At 31.5% G+C, this 21,041-nt stretch overlaps 1 long non-coding RNA gene across 1 annotated transcript in view; it reads left to right on the top strand.

Annotated features, from left to right (window-relative positions):
- LOC135963213 (uncharacterized) overlaps positions 1-20,636 on the top strand; it is a 98,241-nt gene extending 77,605 nt beyond the window's left edge. Inside the window, exon 2 of the long non-coding RNA XR_010576839.1 lies at positions 20,404-20,636. This is a non-coding gene — a long non-coding RNA (uncharacterized LOC135963213). The remainder of the gene's footprint in view (positions 1-20,403) is intronic.
- The last annotated feature ends 405 nt before the right edge of the window (positions 20,637-21,041 follow it).

The raw sequence follows: 21,041 nt of genomic DNA, 5'->3' as shown, positions 1-21,041 counted from the left end.
GGTGCCTTGCGAACCAGGGTCAACTAGCGCTCGAGCCGCACATCTGAGATCGTTCACATGGACTGTACAAATAGCCGAGCCCAACAGGACTGTGGAATGGGGGTTAGGACTCAAATGTGCGGCATACGTATGAACGTTTTGAGCCGCTGCAGATGTTTAAGGGGTAAAATTAAGAGGGGGTTGATTTTGGGTGCTTGCTGGAATCGGGTTAACATTATAAGGGGGTTGTAATGGTACATTAGTACCGGAAGCTATAGGAAATTGGGTTGATAATTGAGAATTTTGACCTTGCGGTCTTTGATCTCTATGAAGCAAAGAGTGATGCTTCTGTCTACACAAAGAACAAACATGAGTACTTCTACAATTCTTAAAATCGTGAGAAGTCGCCAAACAATTTGAACAACACCTAAGTCTCTTTACGGTTGACATTCTATCATCGACAGTCTGACTCAAGAAGTTTGGACAAAGTCTAAGGGGGTGTGAGCCTTGACAAAGGAAACAACGACAAACTGTGGAACTAGGGTTAGTTTTTGTCGCAAAACTTTGAACTTTTCTAGAGTCATTAAATGATTTCTTAGGGGCATTAAAACTCGAGTTCTTTCGTGGTAATGTGTTCGGGGTTTTGTTCATATTTTGAACTGGGTTAGACTGTCTTATATCAGAAATCGACTCAAGAGTTTTAAAATGAGCTGTCAAAAATGCGTCCATATCCTCCCACTTTGGAGATTTTGGACAAAGTTTCTTCCACTGTTCCCAGAGACTTAAAGTGTTTTCGGGTAACTTTGTAGCACAAATATATACTAACATAACGTGATAAAATATTTCCGGAGTAACTTCTAATAGTGAAAGATTCGTAATACAATCATTAAGAGTTCGTTGCAGATTTTTAATATTCGGGCCTGTTTCTTGGGTAATGGGTTTAATACTCAAAAGAGTTCGAAGCTGTTCATTTATAAGAGCATCTTTGTTCTCATATGTATCAACTAATTTTTTCCATGCCACTGCATAGCCATCATTAGTTAATGGAACAGTTTGTATGACATCATGAGCATCTTTTGCAGTTTTCTGCAGTAAATAGTACAATTTCTGTACTGGGGTTAGACGGGGGTTATTGCCATACAAAGCTGAGAACATGTCTCGGAATGAAGGCCAGTTCTTTTAGTCACCATAGAAAATATGGGTGTCGCAAGGGGGTAAATTAACAAATGGCATTGAATTTATTCCCTGATCAATGGACTTTTCTGCCTGAGCAGAGGTTTTTAAATTGTCCAAATAGGTGGTTATCATGGAGATACCACGAGTATATGTACTATAAGAAGCCATATATCTGGCCTTCACCTCAACAATCTGTGGGGTTTTCAATTGTTCAGCTTCGATCAGCAAAGTATCGTATGCTGAACGAACAGCTTCCCATAAACGGTTTAATTCTTTTTCGTGGCTACTTAACGAACCAATTCGATGTTCACCGAAGGGTATTATCGAAATATGAGCCTCGAATTCTGCCTAACGATCGGCATTACGAATCAATGCGGACATGTCAATTTTTGATCTTAAAAAATATCGGGTAATTTTGAAAAAAAGCAAGAAAAATCGAGTAACAAAATTTAAAAATAATCAAAAATAGGGAAAACTTGTTTAAAATTCAAAAAATAGACAAAACTAATCTTTAAATAATTTAAAAATTTGAATTTTATCACGATTTATACGAGGGTTTGAAATACTGAGTAAAATCGAAAATCGACAAAAAACGAGTAAAAGTTTCAAAAAAATCTTAAAAAGATGACAAATTTCAAAAATATTTGGGTTAATAGGAATTCACAAAGCAAATTCCACAAAAATAATGGGTTAAATATGTAAAATATTAAATAAGAAAGTGAATTTACACGTTGTTCGTTTTTTCTCAAGATAAAAATATTCAAAAAATTAGGTAAATAATTTGAACAACGATTTTCTATAGAGTAAATGCACTTTCAATATTAAAAAAGGTATAAAAAATGTTTAATATACTACTACTGCAAACGAATAAACGGTTACTCACTTTCGAGTAAAGAAAAATAATTAATTTTCACTAAAAATAATTATTTTTCAATTATATTTTATTCACGGGTTAAATTTTAATTTAAAATGCTCAATTTATTTTCACGGGTTAAATATCAAAAAAATTAGTAAAAATGCACTTTATTACGATAAAATACACGGTAACCGGTTTATTCGTACGATTAAAATATTGCAGCACTAGCGTAAGTGACAATATAAAGCAAAAGAGAAAATAAAAAACAACCAACAATTGCACTGTAATTTTTTTGAATGTTATTATTATTACAATAAATAACACACACTCACTTTATATTGGGTTTATTAAAATTATATTTTTATTATTTATTTGATATTAAAATATCACAAAATAATTTAATTTTTATTTTAATCGAGTGTCCGTCGGTTTTTGTTTACAATTAAACTAGCGAGTAAAATGTAGTAGATCAACACAGTTGAGTAAAAAACGTATCACTATTAAAGCTTTTGTTAACAGCAGTGTTAACAGAGAATAAAGAAGCTGGGATTAAAAAACAACAAAAACACTGAAGTAAATAAAAATATCACTTTTAAATAAAAGAAAAACACGGGTAATAAGGGAATAAACACTGTGAATAAATATATGAAAAATCCACACAATATAAGAGTTTTTTTCTTTTATTTTTGGAGTTAAACACACGCGAGAAAAAAAAAGAAATTAAAACAAGGGTAAAAAAGTGAGGATAGAAAAAAGGAATGCAGTAGAGAAAAAAATCGTTTGTGTTTTGCCGGCGGCAAATTGCAATTTTTAAACAAGGGGTTTTTTAACTTGTTGGTTATTCTTTTGCTTTTTATAAAAAACACTTTTTTATTGTCACTTTTTGTATTTGTTTTATTCACTTTTAAATTGAATAACGTACCTTTTTTTACGTAGGTTTTGTGGGTAAGGGGGATTTTAAGTAAAATATTTCCAAATGGTTTGGGGGAAAATTCCTGGGTTTTCACTGAAAATAAAAATATTTTCATGAAATATTTCAAGGCCTCGGGGGTTTCTATCCGGTTCGAAGGACCAAAATGTTTCCTTGAAATATTTCTCGAAAATATCGGTTTTTTTAAAAAATAAAAATTCAATTAGTTTTTCGGGTTTTAAATAAAAAATGGGGTTTTATTAAGTTTTTTCTTCGGGGGTTTATATTTTTTCTAAGTACGTACCGTACGCTTGGGGCTTACAAGAGTAAGTGAGTTTAAAATTACAAAAATGAGAGAATACAATAAAAAACATAGAATGGCCAGTGAACAATAACTGGCCATATACACTGTGCGCATAAACAGGTACAAAAGGCACAAATTGATTGTATTTCAGGTTGAGGCGGCATGATAAGACAAATAATTTTTAGGTTATATTTCTCAATAAAATATAACAAACACTTTCACTATATTGTATTGTTGTTAATAAATTGTTTATTATAAAATTTTTAGATTAACTTAAAAAGTATGCATTTTAATTGCTGAATTCATTCAAATTATTTTTTTTTCTTAGAAATTGTATGTAATAATTAAAAACGTTTGCCAATATCAAAAGATTATTATTTGCACATTTTGGCGTTGCCAGACTTTTCAGTAGCAACATTTTTTCAAAAACTGAAAAATTTGCATTTTTCTTTAATTTTGGCTATAATACAGTTTTAATTTAAACTGTATTATAGCCAGATTAAAAAAAAAAATTTAATGTAATGGAAATTGATTACGAGAGGTGTGTTGCCCTGCTAAATGGTGATGATGTTGCTGCTGTCTCTACCTAAATAGAAGATCGTCTTGGTGATATTCTTATTTTTTATTGTTTGCTGTTTGAACCTACTATGATAATTGTTACTGAGTTTTGTAAATCATTTTTTTTCTTACTATCATGCTAGGTTCCTATAGCTCTAATAATTTGTTACTAACATTCTACTTTTTATTACAATAATTATTATCTAAGGGTGTTTTTTTTTTTGATTTAATTGAACTTCTGGATTAGTTAACTGCCAAATGAATTTTTATAATGCGCTCACTTTTTTACATTTATGATCAGTTTACTATATAAATTAAATAAAAAAACACCCTTACATATTTGTATACACATATTTATCTTTAATCAATTAATCAGCCGAGTGTATATGGTTATATTGTATAAATAATTAGTTTTTATGAATTATTTTATTACAATTGTACATTTTTTATATATCATTTATTTGCTCCCCGCCGATCTTATCTTTAACTTTTATAATGACCTTTAACGGCAATCTTGGTCCGGTGGTAAATGATAGTACGTATCTTAAAAACAAATTATGTCAGTATAGGGGTCAACTTAATGTTGCTCATTTCAACTGCTGCAGTATTAGGCCTTCTTTTAAGTCTTCTAAATTTGATGAAATCAAAAATGTTCTTTATGGGTCTGAGACTGATGTTATTGGAATTTCTGAAACATGGTTGACCCCTAATATTTCTAGTAAAGCGGTAGAAATTCCTGGGTATAAATTCATCCGTAACGATCGAGTTGGCTCGAGGGGTGGTGGAGTTGGTATCTACATCTCAAAAAAGCTGAAATCTAAAGTCATTTTTAAATCTTGTTTGCTTTATAAATGTGAATCTATCTTTGTAGAGATCCTCCTTGACAAACGTAATGTCTTATTTGGAGTAGTTTATCTGCCCCCACCTTCTGATTTTAACAAGTTTGAAGAGATCCACCATGAAATGCTTCTTAATCATTCCAACATTATTATTGTTGGTGACTTTAACTGTAATCTATTTGATACTTTGAAATCGAATGTGGTACACTCATTTTGTAATAGAACTAATTTATCTCTTTGTCACAATTCTGTTCCGTCTCATTATGACGTGCAACATGTTTCTACTTCTTTAATTGATTTCATATTATATAGTGAAAGCTTATTGATTAATGTCTCTGGGCAGGTTCAATGTCCTTCCATTTCTCACCATGCTCTTGTTTTTGCCTCATTTAGATTAAATGTAATACATAATGATTCGTTTCTTGAATATCGTGATATTAATAAATTGGATTGGCATAGACTATTAAGCTTCTTATCGGTTTTTGATTTCTCGCAAATTTTTTATGAGTCCAATGTTGATAAAAAGTTCGAAATTTTTTCTTCCCTGACTCAAACTCTTTATTCGTTTGTACCTATCCGGCGTGTTAGAATCATGACTAATGAAGACGTTTGGATGAAAACCAAAGCTGTTGTATCTGCTCTATCTCTTCGTGATTTTTCCTTTAGGAATTATCAGAATGATCCGACTCAACTTAAATGGACTTTGTTTTGCAAATTACGAAATAAAGCAAAATCTATTATCAGAAGGGAGAAAAGGAAATATTTTACAAACATGTTTGCTAAATCGGATTCGTCTGGTATGTGGAAAATATTAAAAAATGCTGGATGTGGTAGTTCTTGTGAAATGGTATTTGATGGAAATGTTGATAACGTTAACGAGTATTTTGCTAGTGGTGAAGGTACTAATGATAGCACTGAAGTTGCTTTTGATGCGTTTAATGATTCATTGGGTGTTTTTTCTTTTAATTGTGTGAACGAGTTAGAAGTTCTGAAAGCCCTTGATAAGGTTAAATCAAAGGCTGTCGGAGTTGATACTGTTACCATACAATTCTTAAAACTTATTTATCCCCACATTTCTGATGTTATATTACATCTTATTAATACTGTATTAACGACTTCTACCTTCCCTTCTGTTTGGAAAGTTGCTAGGGTGGTACCTATACCTAAATCTAAGATTGTTTCCTCTCCAGCTGACATAAGACCGATCTCAATATTGCCTGCGTTATCTAAAGTAATTGAGAACATCATTAAGGATCAAATGCTTCTCTCCATTGGGAATAAAATTTCAGTATCTCAATATGCTTTTCGTCAGGGATATAACACTACGTCACTTTTAGTGAGCCTAACTGATAGTATTAGAAATTCTGTGAATGACAAGAAACTATGTGTGTTAGTATCCTTAGATTTAACTAAGGCTTTCAATTCAATATGTTTTTCTACCATGAGCACCGTACTAAGAAACACATTTAACTTTTCTAGATCTGCATGTAGACTTATTATGTCTTACCTATCCGGCAGAACACAGTTTGTCGATATTCTTGGTAAATACTCTGGTGTGTTACCACTTAAGTCTGGTGTTCCGCAGGGATCGTCTTAGGCCCGTTGTTATTCTTACTTTATGTTAATGGTCTGCCCGGAGCTATTGGTTCTAATATATGCACACCGTTTCTGTTTGCAGATGACATTTTTCTCTTGTTTTCCACAAATCATTCTTTTCCTGACGTTTTGGAGTCCAATATTAATTTTAGCCTTAGTAAAGTTACTGAATGGTTAAGAGAGAACTCACTTTCTGTTAATCCATCTAAGTCTAAAGCCATGTTGTTTGGTCCAACTGGAATCCAATTACCTGATTTGGACGTGTTTATCTGCAATTCTCGTATTGAGTTCGTTTGTCAACATAAGTGTCTTGGAGTCGTAATTGACAGTCATTTAAATTTTGAAGCGCATTTTGATCTACTATATTGAAGAATTACTTGCATTCTACGTAGAATTTATTCGATGAGAATCTTTCTGCCCGTTGAAATCAAGAGGAGGTTAGCGCACTCATTAATGATGCCTCATATTTTGTATGGCTTGGAAGCTTTTTCTGGTGCTACTGCTAGTAATTTGAAAATATTAGAGCGGATTGTGAATTCTACTGTCAGGTTTGTATTCAATGTGCGACGTCGTGAACATTTCTCTGAATTTGTTAAGAGTTTTTTGGGTTGCTACTTTAACCAGTTTGTAAATTTTCGTAACTTAGTTCTCTTCTATCGTATTATAAAAAGTGACATACCTAATCATTTGTGCAAAAAATTTATTTTTTCTCGATCTACTAGAAACAAACAAATACTGATGCCTAAAATCAGATACTCTCTATTTGAAAGGTCTTTCGTTGTAAGAGTTGCAAGGTCTTGGAACTGTCTTCCGCATGAGTTACGTATATTTTCCCACAGCAATAATGTATTTCGTCTCAAGCTTTTGAGATCTTTTCATTAATTTCCATTATTTTACAATTGAAATTAAATGTTACCATATCCGGACGATTGCCTCTTTTTTTTAATTACAATTAAATTTAATTAAATTCATTTATAAATGGCTGGGGAGCCCTTAAATGATTATGATATATAAATATTATATTGTTTTTTATTGATATTTACTCAGAATATTTGATACTTTGTAATACGTTTTTTGGCCTAGATGGCTTTGTATTACTATAAAACAGAAATAAATAAATAATATTCATTAATATAAATAAATCTACATATTTCTAGAAAACAATGCAGAAAGTTAACGAGTTTCCCCTTTTTATTCCATATAAATAGTAAAATTTTGCATATATCTGAACTGTGACCTCGATGCGCGTCCAGATATCGTTGCCCGATTTGGCTCAAATTTTCATTTTGGCCTAATGTCACAATATTCCACCCGGCACTCTTTGAAATCTAAAAAAAATCGGCTGTCACTCTAATGTAGATATTTAAATATAAAAACAAGCTTTGACATCTGTTAGAACCAAAAAGCGAAAAAAAAGTAATCAGCTGATTGGTTGACTCCACCTTGTATAAATTCGCCTGATTGTCCGGTTTTATGATTTTCTTCATGTTGTTGGTATATGAATTGTTTTGCATGAGTAAAGACGTATATATTTATAAAATTTATAATATAAATACATTTGTTTGTTTGTTGTTGTTTTTTTTTTTTTTCAATACACAAACCTTCATCACTGTAGGTCTTGTATTTAGGATTTATATTAAGGTAAACATTGGTGAAGGGTATATAAGATTCGGCACAGCCGAATATAGCTCTGTTACTTGTTTTTATTAATGTTTTGTAGAGTTATGTAGCACATGAATGACCTAGTTCAATTGAACGATTCACTCAACTGAGCGAAGTGAATCATTCATCATACTGAGCGTTTTCAGCTCAGCACTGAGCGTTTTCAACTGAGCACTGAGCGTTTTATGCTCATGTTTCTTTCAGTACTCATGAAAGAGCTGCACAAGCACATTCATTTTTCATCTTCAATGTTTCACTTTACTCGTCAATTCTGTAACATTCTTTCGCTCACTGACATTGAAAAGTGAGTGAGTATTGTGTCCTACAAAAATAAAACGATCATTCGAATGTAGGTTTGTTATGTATGTATATGATCGTATGCTGCCGCGAATATATTTTTGCTTTGATATGATACAACGTTTGTATGAATTGTTTCAAAAATTGTTAGAGTTATTCAAATTGTTTTTGTTTTTATGAAAGAATTTTTATATGTGTGCTATTGAATGAGTGAGAATTTATTTATGGTATGGTGATGTAGAATGAAATAAAGAAAGAGTATTGCTACAGTTTGTAAGTATATTTCATAAAATAATAATGGAAAAGGGAAATACATAATTGTTATTGTTAAAATAATAATTGTAATTGAAATTATGTAATTAGTAAAAAAAATACTATTTCAAAAATACATTAGTGGGATTATATCTACCAAAAAACATAATTAAAAATATTTTTCCTTTTTCAAATTCTAGTTAATATCTTGAGTTTTTTGTTAATTTTATTATTTTGTGGTAAAATAATACCTAGTTAGTGAATGTTCTGCTTAACAAATATTGTCTAAACATCTGCTTACCATCGGAAATTACCAATAATAAAAAATTAACTCTTTTTTCCGCAAAAATATTAGTTTAAATAAAATACAATTTGATTTTTTAAAATTTTAATCAATTATTTCACGCATAAATCTCTAATTGTCAAAAGACTGTGTGTTTTTACAACTAACAACAGAAATAATTGATTTAATTCACTACAAGCAATTCTCAAAATGAAATGGTCATTATACAACATACTGAGCTAATGAGCTAAAAGAGCGACCTAGTTCATTTCAGTGAGCTGAGCTGAAAAGAGCGGTCACTTCACTGAGCTAATAAACCCAACTCTAATGTTTTGTTTCGAAAAATTTGTTTGAAAAATATTTATGACATACTACAACACTACGGCATTAATTGTGAATTGGGCATATGTGTTTGAATTCAAAATTTACATTTGATATGTTAGTAACATTTTGTACGCTTTATATAAAAAAACGTCAACTCAAAAACATCTCAGCTCAAACCATGTGAAATTTCGTAACAATATCTCCAATAGTTCCCAAGATACCGAATTATTTCCAAAAAAAAAAGATTCTAAACCAATGTGGATCGTCGAAACAGTCTGCATTTTAATAATTTGGTGTTGATAGCTCTCATAAGTATAAGCACACAAACGTTAAAATGTTTGCCTGCTCTCTCTTAGTGTAGGAATTTCAAGAATTTAGCAGAGAACCAAGCCGATTGGCTAAAAATCGGCGGCTAGCCACCGCTGGTAAATTTTTCATTATCGGCGCACCGCCGACCTGAATCAGCTGCGCCGCTGAAACCAATTATGTGTTTTATTTTACACATCAATATTTTTTTTAGAAAAAATAATATACATGCTAAATTATGTATTACTATTCCAGTGTTCTAGAAAAAAAATTAATAATATATATTTTTCTTTTGAAATGTATTGAGCACAATTAGTTTTGAAGTATTTTAGTGTTATGAATCGGCCGCCTTTTTACATTTTATGTCTCTGATATGTACATTAGACTGACAGCCGATTTTTTTTTTAGATTTCAAAGAGTGCCGGGTGGAATATTGGTACACTAGGCCTAAATGTTAAGTGCTGAAAATTTGAGCCAAATCGGGCAACGATTTCTGGACTCGCATCGAGGTCAAAGTTCAGATATATGCAAAATTTTACTATTAATATTGAATAAATAGGTGAAACTCGTTAACTTTCTGCATTGTTTTCTAGAAAAACGTTTAGTATTCAACAGAATAATTAGATATGTGTTTAATGTAAATTTCAGGGATCATGTATCCGGATACTCATTACAGTTTTTATCTTGTTCTTTTCCGGATTTCATAAGTGTTCATAATTTGATTGTTATGTATCGTATAATGAGGACTGAATCACCAACATGTATTTTCAGTTTATTTAGGTTATCTCATTCTACTCGGGTCGAGGGTCAAAGTTCGTGAGAACGAAATTATGGGTAAATTGATAGTAAAAGGTGCATAACTACTCAGGAGTCACCCGTAGGTAGGTAAAATGTATGAGCAACCCCCATTATTTTCGTACCCCCAATATTTTTCTAGAACAAACATACCCCCTATCTCCAACCGTTCAGGGGGTCCCCATACAAAACAACTGAATTTTCACGAAAATTTTCCAAATTAAAAATTAATGGAATTACACAAAGTATAAATATGTTCTAAACTTCATTTCGTGAATTACTCTTCACATTTTACTAACATTAATTAAACACCCATTTCTATTGTCAAAGAACGCAAAAAAGTGAATAGACCAATTGGCTTGTTCATTGAGTTTTATTTTATTTAGCAATGTAATCATAAAATGCCCCTTTAATAATGAGCGGTTGTACCTAAGACAGGTAATATTTAAAATTTTTAAAAACATTACATTTTTAATTCCATGAAAATTATTTTTGTTTTATGGCTTATATTCCACGTATTCATTTTTAAGTAATAATGTAACAGGTAATATTACTAAATATTGTCAAATTTTCCAAACAACATTGAAAAACCCATTGATGTACTTTCGTGTTTTTTATTTCGACCTGATATATAAATCTAAATTTCAGTTATATTTTTATTGGTTTTTTACGAAGATTATATATAGGTAAAAATATATTCAATGAATTTTAAAAACTTACCTAAATTCATTGAGAAACATTTGCATAACATTTTTTAAAATATACACCTTATTTTATGTACATAAAAGTATTGACCTTTTAGTTGTTCTATGACTTTTATAAATAAAACATACAAACTGTGACAAAAAATTAAAAAATAATTGTAATTTTAAAGTAAATTTATGAGCTGTGAAAGTGAATAATTCTTCATTTAAATTAAAACTAACAGTAGTTCTGGAAAAAGTGAGTACAAAGAAATAAAACAATTGAAACTAAAACCTAAAAACTAAATTTTTCAATAGAACAGGTTCGCATTTGAATTGCAATGGCATCATCAACGACAAAAATTAATTTGAGATCGCAACTGCATAACATTTATTTGATTGAATATGTTATTCCGCAGCTGTTGGGATCAAAATTGCCGTCTAAAAAAGAAGTTCTTGGTGTATTTTTTTTCACACTCGTACACTAAAATTGGAAGTGCGAAAAAGTACAACAATGGCTGCAAACGAAGTGCTCCTTTTCTGGAATAAAGCACGAATTCCGACCCGAGACAAGTCTTCGGTCATAAAGCAAATTGAGAAGCTGTACCAGAAGTGGAGGAAATTGAACAAGAGCTCAACAAGAGGAGGAACGTCGCATAAAGTAAAAGAGGATAAGTTTGTCGAAGAATTAGACGATCTCTTCGATATTGCTCATGTTAATGCACTCACCACGATTAAAATAGAGGAGGATAAAAAGTTTTTGCTTGCACAGAGGAAAAAAGGCCGCCCAGGTAGCATGATTGGCATTGACATGGCTCTTGTAGGCATTGAAAAACGAAAATTGGAACGAGAAGAGGCAGATGAACGGCGATTACGAGCAACTACTAAAATTAATACCTTAGCAATGGGTACAGTGCAATTCACATCATCTACCGAATCGTCAGACAATGTTGGCGCTGGTGGAATGGAATTGGAAGTGGACGCTCTACCGTCGGCTTCGGAAGTTGTTAAAAGAGGAACACAGTTATTTATCAATGAACGGATCGTTTCTGCTTTGGATAAATGCATGATATCTGACCGAAATGCAATGCATTTAATGGCTGCAGTAGCTGAAGGACTTGGTCACAACGTATCAAATTTGGTATTAAATCGCTCGTCAATTCGAAGATACCGTACTGCAAATCGACAAAAAATCGCTGATTTTGTAATGGAGAACTTACATGTAAGGTTACTTTTCTTATACCAATTTAATTTCAATACTAATATAAATATTTTATTCCATTACAGTTGAAGGCAACAGCATTTTTTGTAGTGCACTGGGATGGCAAAATACTGGAAGACATTACAGGAATGAATAAGATTGATCGCCTTCCGGTTATTGTAACTAATGGCGAAATCGAACAAATATTAGGCGTTCCAAAACTAGATTGTGGAAAAGGCAAAAATATTGCAGCGGCCGTTTATCAACTACTGGTAGAATGGAACCTTTCGAAAAGAGTTCAAGCCATGTCTTTTGACACGACATCATCAAACACCGGTGAATTTGCAGGAGCTGCAGTTTTACTTGAACAGTTATTAGAGAGAGATTTGATGAATCTTCCATGTAGACATCACATATATGAATTGGTGCTAAGAGCAGTGTTCGAAGAAAAAATTGGAAAAACTTTTGCTCCAGATGTTTCTCTGTTTCGCCGTTTCCAGCAGAATTGGGAAAAAATCAATCAGAATGCATTCGAAACTGGAGTGAGCGATGAGATCGTTGCTTCGAAATTAATTACTGCTCCAGATGACATCATTACTTTTTGCATGGTCCAACTACAGAAAAGACAACGTCGTAACGACTATAAGGAACTATTGGAACTGGTTGTTTTATTCCTTGGAGGCGATTTTGGCGAATATAAGTTTAAAGAACTCATACCTATTCACCACGCACGATGGATGTCTAAAGCAATTTATTCACTGAAAATATTTATGTTCAGAGACCAATTTAAACTGGCAAAGTCACAATTGGATGGAATTCGAGATGTGTGTGTGTTTATTGTTCGTCTGTACGTGAAAGTCTGGTATCGCTGTACTGAAGCTGTCAAAGCGCCCAATCAGGACTTCAACTTTTTGAAAGCACTTCACTCATATGCAGACTTGGATAAGAATTTGTCAAAAGTAATGGTAACAAAGTTTATCAGACATTTGTGGTATCTGGCGGAGGAGGCTATAGCTCTCGCCTACTTTGATTCAGATGTTTCGTGTGACATAAAACGAAAAATGTTGGCAATTATGTGCATATATGATGGAAAAGAAATCCTTGAAGAAAAAGACAAGGAAGTTCAACTTGAAAAAGATGAAGAAACTGATGAAGAAACTGGAGAAGAAGATGATGATTGGGATGAAGATGATGAAGGACCTATCTGAAGCATGAAAAAAATTGCGGTTAATTTTGCAGAAGTAACTGAGCAATTTTTGTCGAATGACTTGAGCGCTTTCGTAACTGTGAAAACTATAAACTTTTTTCTACGCTTCAACTTGCCGCATGAATTTATACGATATCCGCCGGAAACGTGGCCACAGCGCGAAGATTATCAGCAAGCACTAAAAATTGTTGAAAAAATTCACGTAGTAAACGACACCGCTGAAAGAGGAGTGAAAATGATGGAGGACTACAATAAAATATTGTGCAGGAACGAAGAGGAAAAGCAATATTTGATTCAAGTTGTCGGTGATTATCGCAAAAAATATCCGAGTTTTGAAAAAAGAAATTTAATATAGCATAACATAATTATTCATAAATAACATCAATAAACTAATTTATTTTATTGTAATAGTAATTTATTTATTTAAATTTTATTTATTGAATTTCACGTAACATATGAAGCCTCTGTAGGCCAATAAAATATATATTACAAAGAATAATCCTGAGTGTTTAATTATAATATTTACTTAAATTTATATAAAAAATCAAAAACTTGTACAAATGGCTCCCCAGCCTGCTAATAAAAGATTAATTTAAAAAAAATACCAAACAATATAGTGTCCCAAAGTAGTAGCAGGAATTCTAAAAGCTGTAAGGTATAATACCTAATACCTAAAAGTTTAATAACAAAGTTTAAAAACAAACTTTAAAAACAATAATCAATTATTTTTAAAGTTTGAAGTGAGATGATTCAAGAATTATGTAAATATTAAATATGAAGAGAAAAATAAGCCAAAATTTTAAGTTTAAATGCGTTATTCGAGTGGGAAAACATGCGAAGGGCAATAGGTAAATAATTCCAATGGCGAGCTACTCTAACAACAAAAGACGGTTCAAAGATACTATATCTAATCCTCGGAATAATAATCTGAGGGTTTCTTGTTGAGTGTGTAAAGGAAAATCTTGAGCAAAGTTGCAAATGTCCATTTGTCATAATTCTGAAGAAGAATAATAAATTACGATATATAATATAATTATTAAATGAGCATCCTAAAAATCTTATAACATAGTCTGATATATGCATTCTACGTCTAACATTATAAGCGTAGCGCACTATTGCATTTACAATACGCTTAATTCTGGCAAGAACAAAGCCCAAAGTGCCAGACACAACTTCCAAACCGTAGCAAATATGTGGCATAAGTAATGCATGTGCAAGTTTACATCTAACATTAAGTGGTAAATAAATGTTGTTAGAATAGATTCTGCGGAGAGTACCAAATACTTTACAATATATATTATCAATATGACCTTCAAATGTAAGTCGGTCATCAATAAATACGCCCAAACATTTAAACCGGGTGACGAACGAAACACTAACTCCGTTAATAGATACATTTAAACTAGAAGAATGATGCCCAGTTCCTCCAAAAAGCATAGCCTTCGTTTTAGAGAGGTTTATGGGTAATGAATTCCGAACAGACCAATGAAAAAATCGCTCAAGACTAAAATTAATACTGGACTCAAGAACATCAACATTATCTTGATCAGAACTAAATAATAGGAGGGTATCATCAGTAAATTGAAATGAAGTGCAGATACTATCGTCAATACACTCAGAGAGGTCGTTAACGTATAATATAAAGAGAAGTGGTCCCAAAACGGATCCCTGAGGGATACCAGAAAACAGAGGAAGAAGTTCAGAAAATATGCCATTAATATCCACAAATTGATGTCTTTCTGATAGGTAGGAATACACTAACTTGCAAGCAGACCTTGAGAAGCCAAAACGTGTTCGTAATTTTTCAATCAAAACAAAGTAGTCAATACAATTGAAAGCCTTACTTAGATCCAGGGAAACTAATGATGTCAATTTATTTCTATTTATATTATCTCTAATGGTATCAGTCATATTCAACAGAAGAGAAGTGGTGTTATAACCCCTGCGAAATGCATATTGAGAAGAAACAATTGACCTATTGACGACATCAAGGATTTGATTTTTAACAATATGTTCCACTACTTTGGAGATCGCAGGTAGAATTGAAATGGGCCTCAAATCATCCAAACCACTCACTACTCTTGTCTTCGGAATAGGTACCACACGAGCAACTTTCCACAAAGAAGGAAAAGTTGATGTTGTCAAAATTGAGTTAACGAGGAAAATCAGAAACTTGGATATATAAGGGAAAATCATTTTTATAAAGTGGATGGGAATATTATCAGTACCTACAGATTTGGATTTAACTTTGCATAGGGCAAAAAACAATTCATCCTCTGTAATAGTTCTGAAAGAAAAAGATCCGAAACTTTCAAATGTAGTGTCAGATGTAATCGTGGGAGCAACATTAACAAAGTATTCATTGACATTATTAACATTGAAATCATTGAGTTGTTAATCTCCACATATCTAATGAATCAACGCCAGAAAACAGCTTAGCAAAGTACTTCCTCCTCTCCTTATGAATAATATTTTTAGCTTTATTTCGGTAGCGACAATAAATTTGCCAATTTTCTGAAGACGGAGAAATCCGAAAGGCAGAGAAGGCTAAATCCCTTAGGGAAATAGCGTGCAAAACAGAATTTAACTTCATCCACACATCAGGGACATATTTAATCTCTTTTGTAACAATTGGAACAAAATTATAAAGAGATTCCACAATTGAACTTAAATAAGAAGATTGAAAATCAATAGAAGTAGAGTTGAAAAAAGTGGAGGTCTCAAGGTTATCCATAAAAGAAGTTATACTTTCCCAATCAATAAGATTAAAATTCCTGTAGGTGTAAAATTCCGAGCAGCGTCTAACATTAAAGTGGAAAGAGGCAAAAATTAAAGCATGATGCGATATAGAAGGACATAGCACTTGGTCTGAAGAGGTAATCATAGAGGTATTACTAACCAACCAAAAATCCAATAATGAAGTCGATGAATGAGAAATATCAAAGTGAGTAGGTTTAGAGTTGTGAAACACCGACAGATTACATCTTAGACACATAGATCTAATAGAAGCAGATTTCGTATCATTAAATAGGTTATTGTTGAAATCACCTACAACTACTATATCAGAATAACGAAGAAACAAATCAGAATGGGTACTCTCAAAAGCAACAAGATTACCATAAGGTAAGTAAACAACACCAAAAAGTGCTGTTAAGCTAAAGTTCTGTAACTGAATAAAGAGTGTTTCGCAAATACCAGGATCAGAAACCTTATAAACAACCTTATATCGCAAAGCATTAGAAATAAAAAAAACCCACGCCACCTCCCCGCATATTTAGCCTATCATTCCTAACTAATGTGTAACCAGGTAATTTGAGTGATGAGCTAGAAATATAAGGCTTCAACCAAGTTTCAGAAATAGCAATTAGATCAAAATTTTTGTTTACAATGCTTTTGAATTCATCAAACTTAACAGAATTACTGCAAGTTAATAAGCTTTGACAATTAATATGTGCAACCCTCAAATTGTTAGGGCACTTTTGAACAGATAACTTAATTGAAGAGCTACTACTAATAATGGGACCAATATTATCACCTAACGTCATTAATAAAAGCGAGGATGGGGAACCAAAAGTATAGTATGAAATTCCATATATACATTAATAAAATAAAAAAATCAAATAATAAACTCAGCTATAAAATAACAAAATGAGATCATATAATCTAGAATTAACAAAATCATATAAAAAGAAAATAATATAATAGAGATCAGAAATATAAATGCTATGGATATACCGCAAAATTCAATGTAGAAATAAAATTATAATAAAAATATAAAAAAAATATTAAATAAAAAGTTGTAACGAAACCAAAAAGTAAGATCAGCTAAAAGTGTGCAAAATATTTCATTAAACATGGTTATTCGTTAAAACAATTTAAAAAATATAATATGTATACTATGATAATACTAGTTGGAGGAGCTAAGATTGCTGGTGAATAGCTGCGCACATTGTTCCATATTGTATATAACCTCTTTTCCATCAATCAAAGTTAACTTGGCCACGACCTTATCAGTATTCAATATCCTGTATTTCAAAATAGAATTGCTTCTTCAATTTCCGGCAAAAGGTGTTAAGATTCGAAGCAGCAGGGGAAAAATAGTCATTTAAGTAGATCCGATTGTTTATCTCACCACCCATGACATCACTCACTCGTAAATTCCTTGCTTTAAAATATGCCTTCATAAGATTGTCCCGTATTGCCACACAATTAAATTTGACAAGTATAAGCTTTTGGTTGTTCATATAACAAACTTGATTAATATCATGAAGATTAATATCGATATCAAAAAATTTTAGTAAGGATATAATGGACGGCGTAAGATCGTTCAACCCTGAAGGCATGCCGCTTAAGATAATGTCACCACGGTAAAGTCTACGATGAAGAACATGATTTTCAGTTTCCAAGGCGTTAATTTTTGTTGTAGTAGACGTGTCGATATTATGGATGAGTTTGCTGCAGGCAACAATATCAGCCTTCATTTGCTGGTTGGAAGCCAATATTTCCTTTTTAAACTCAGAATTTCCGCAATAGAGTTCGTATACGAATTTTGATCCTCCTGGCTAGACTTAATGAAATCATCTAAACTTGTTTTAAGAGCACGTACCTCATCACGGAGTGAAGCATCAGAGTTCGAATCATTAAGACAAGCAGCACAGGTAAAAGAAAAAGAAGATTGCTTTTCTTTAAAAAGAGCAAGGTGTTTTTCAGATACATTTGCACAGCTAAGATGAAGCCAACACTCGCAAACTTTGCATTTAATACTCCCTTGAGTCTTTCCAATAGTATCATTACAAGATCCGCATTTAAAAGTTCTTGTGACACGCATTTTAAAAACGAAGATATCCAGCAACAACAACAGCAAAAATTAGAAAATGGTTGCACCTCAACGTTAACAGCAACAACAGTAGCAGCAACACAGCACACAACCAGCAGAATGTTGAATAATCGAGTTTAATGGATAAAATAATGAAATCCAATATCCTTCAGCAATTTAGCACACACTTAATGGCCAATATTTAAAAAACTTAAGATAAATAATTATTAAGCACGTATATACCATACAGAAGTGTCAAATTTGACGTTTAAAAAACGCCAAATCAGATGTTAGGGCAGTTCTCATAAAAAGAGATAGCAATATATTTTGTACTACAATATCAGTGATGTGTTAAAGCAAAACGCTATATACAACACGAATTTGGTAGACAAAGAAATGTGAACAAAACAAACAAATAAATTTGTAAGACAATTTTTTCGTAGTCTGTGGCACAAAATTTTTTAAAATGAAAAATTATAAAAATGTGTGTATTGTTTACGTGTAAATTTAAATGAAACAAAATTCTTGGTTGTTTTTTACATTTGCAAAATAAAACTCCACATGTACAATGGCAATTAAAAGTGAAATATTACAAAAATAAATGATTGCATCCAACTAAATCGGAAAGAAATTGAATTATTGCGGCAGAAAATTAAGACTAAAACAAAATAAAAAGGGCAGTTACTAAAAATGAAACAAATATAGAACTATATTATTTTCTGTCTCGTGACGCCTCTGTATACTTTGTGGCGTTGCCAGATAATTGTATATATTTTTTTTCTATATTGGAAAATTTTCGTGAAAATTCAGTTGTTTTGTATGGGAACCCCCTGAACGGTTGGAGATAGGGGGTATGTTTGTTCTAGAAAAATATTGGAGGTACGAAAATAATGGGGGTTGCTCATACATTTTACCTACCTACGGGTGACTCCTGAGTAGTTATGCACCTTTTTCTATCCATTTACCCATAATTTCGTTCTCACGAACTTTGACCCTCGTGCGGCACGCCAATTTTTAACCGATCGAGCTCAAATTTTTTTCAGATTTTTTTTTATCCTAACCTCACACAAAACTGCCCTTCGTTTTTGGAAAATCGAAAATAAAAAAATAAGGTCTACCTTAATACATACTTGTTTTAATTATTGGTTTATTCATTAAATTTCAACAAAAAAAATGTAAATCATAAATTGTTTAATTAAATATTTGATAATTTTAAAATTTATTATCACCTCGACTTTCTGATATGGAACAGAAAATGTTACAAGTCCCAAAAAAGTACCAATAAGATGCAAACGCTCTTCTTCATAGCTGTGATTTTTTGTCATTATAAATCATAGATTTCAAAAATATTTCAAATATAACGATAATAAAATAAAATTTTAAGAACAAAACACACTAATGAAGTCAAATTTATTGAAAGAAGGTATGTACATCAAATTCAATTTAAAGTTTGGTAAAATAGTTTCATTATGTGCAATTTATTCTTAAAAAGTTTTTAAGTAAAACTCATCGTTCTCTACTATTCAGAATCATTGTAATTCTTAAAAATATTAATCTAAAGAGGTTTGTATTGTAAATCAGCAGTTTATGTTTCAAATCAGACCAATAATGTGTATGTAATAAATACTAAAAATGCACAAAAACGTGAGATTTATAAATTTTAGTCCCAAATTTTTAAAACCGGTTAACCGAGTGATAAAATCCGGATAAACCGGTTAACCGAAAATCAACAATTTAAATTAACCGGTTCGCAAAAAACCGAGATTTCGAAGAAAAACCGGTTTTTCGGTTAACCGGTTTATAAACACTAATCCCGTGGTAGTGACTGGAAGTAATTTTAGTGTTAATCCCGCCACAGAAGTGCATACAAATAGAACTCAGAAAATATATTTATTTCGAATTGTCTATGATTATTTTCCTAGGGCGCCATAATATGGGTCTAAATCCTTTAAAAAGTGCAATTATCGCCAAGTGGCCCAATATTCAAAATTTATTTAAAAATTAAAAATAAAGCACATGATTTAAACTTTTATTTAATAAAAAATAAAGGAGTTAAAATTTGTACGAAATTTTATTAAAATTATGAGTTATTGCTAAAAAAATATAAAATATTATAATTATGAAAACTGATATTAACAAAAATTGCAATAAAAACAACAATTAAATTAACAAATGGTATATTAATAAATAGTAATTCCAATCCATAAATATGTACACCAAAAAAGCTTATGGATTGTATCAAAGATTAATGAGTAATTTCAAAATTTAAGGTTCTTATAAATATGAAATGTATCTTAGAAATTGATTTGTTGTATTACATACCAAAATAATTAAAAATAAACTTTTTATTTATTTTCAGCTGGTGGACTCGTACTTGGATCGGTTATTTCACTTTTATTTTTTAAGCGAAAGGCCTGGCCTATGATATTGGGAACAGGTTTTGGTACTGGAGTCGCCTACAGGACTTGCGAAAAGGATTTAAATATGTAGAAAAAAATATTTGTTTTAATATTTAAAATATATTAAAATATAAGAACTTTGATTTATATAGTTGAATTTCATTAATTTTATCCAAAAATTAGTGCATGTAAATTTTACTCTTTTTTATGCTAATTCGGCTGTGCCGAATCTTATATATCTTTCACATATGTAAGTATACTTTAAGATAAAGCTTAAAAACTATTTATAAAAAAAACAAATTTTTGGTATACAAAAATAATTATAGCTTTATGGAACGAATTTGATTCGGAAAGTAAACATACGAACACCGCTATATCAACTTATCTATAAGAGTCCAGAATAAATATCGATCGACTATATTCAATATCTTATCTTAGATTTTCAAGAAAATTAGATTTTGATTGCAAAATATTCAGCAAACAAGCCCACATGTGATATAAATTTTAAATAAAAAATATTTTTTGCAATCTTATTGACATTTTTATAATTTCTCTATCTTAAAAAACTTATATTTTTAAATGCATTCTAAACCTTCTA

This window comes from Calliphora vicina, chromosome 1 (assembly GCF_958450345.1).
Source record: "Calliphora vicina chromosome 1, idCalVici1.1, whole genome shotgun sequence".
Taxonomy (NCBI): Eukaryota; Metazoa; Arthropoda; class Insecta; order Diptera; family Calliphoridae; genus Calliphora; species Calliphora vicina.
The sequence above is the reverse complement of the archived record's forward strand: the minus strand, read 5'-3'. Positions and strand labels throughout refer to the sequence as shown.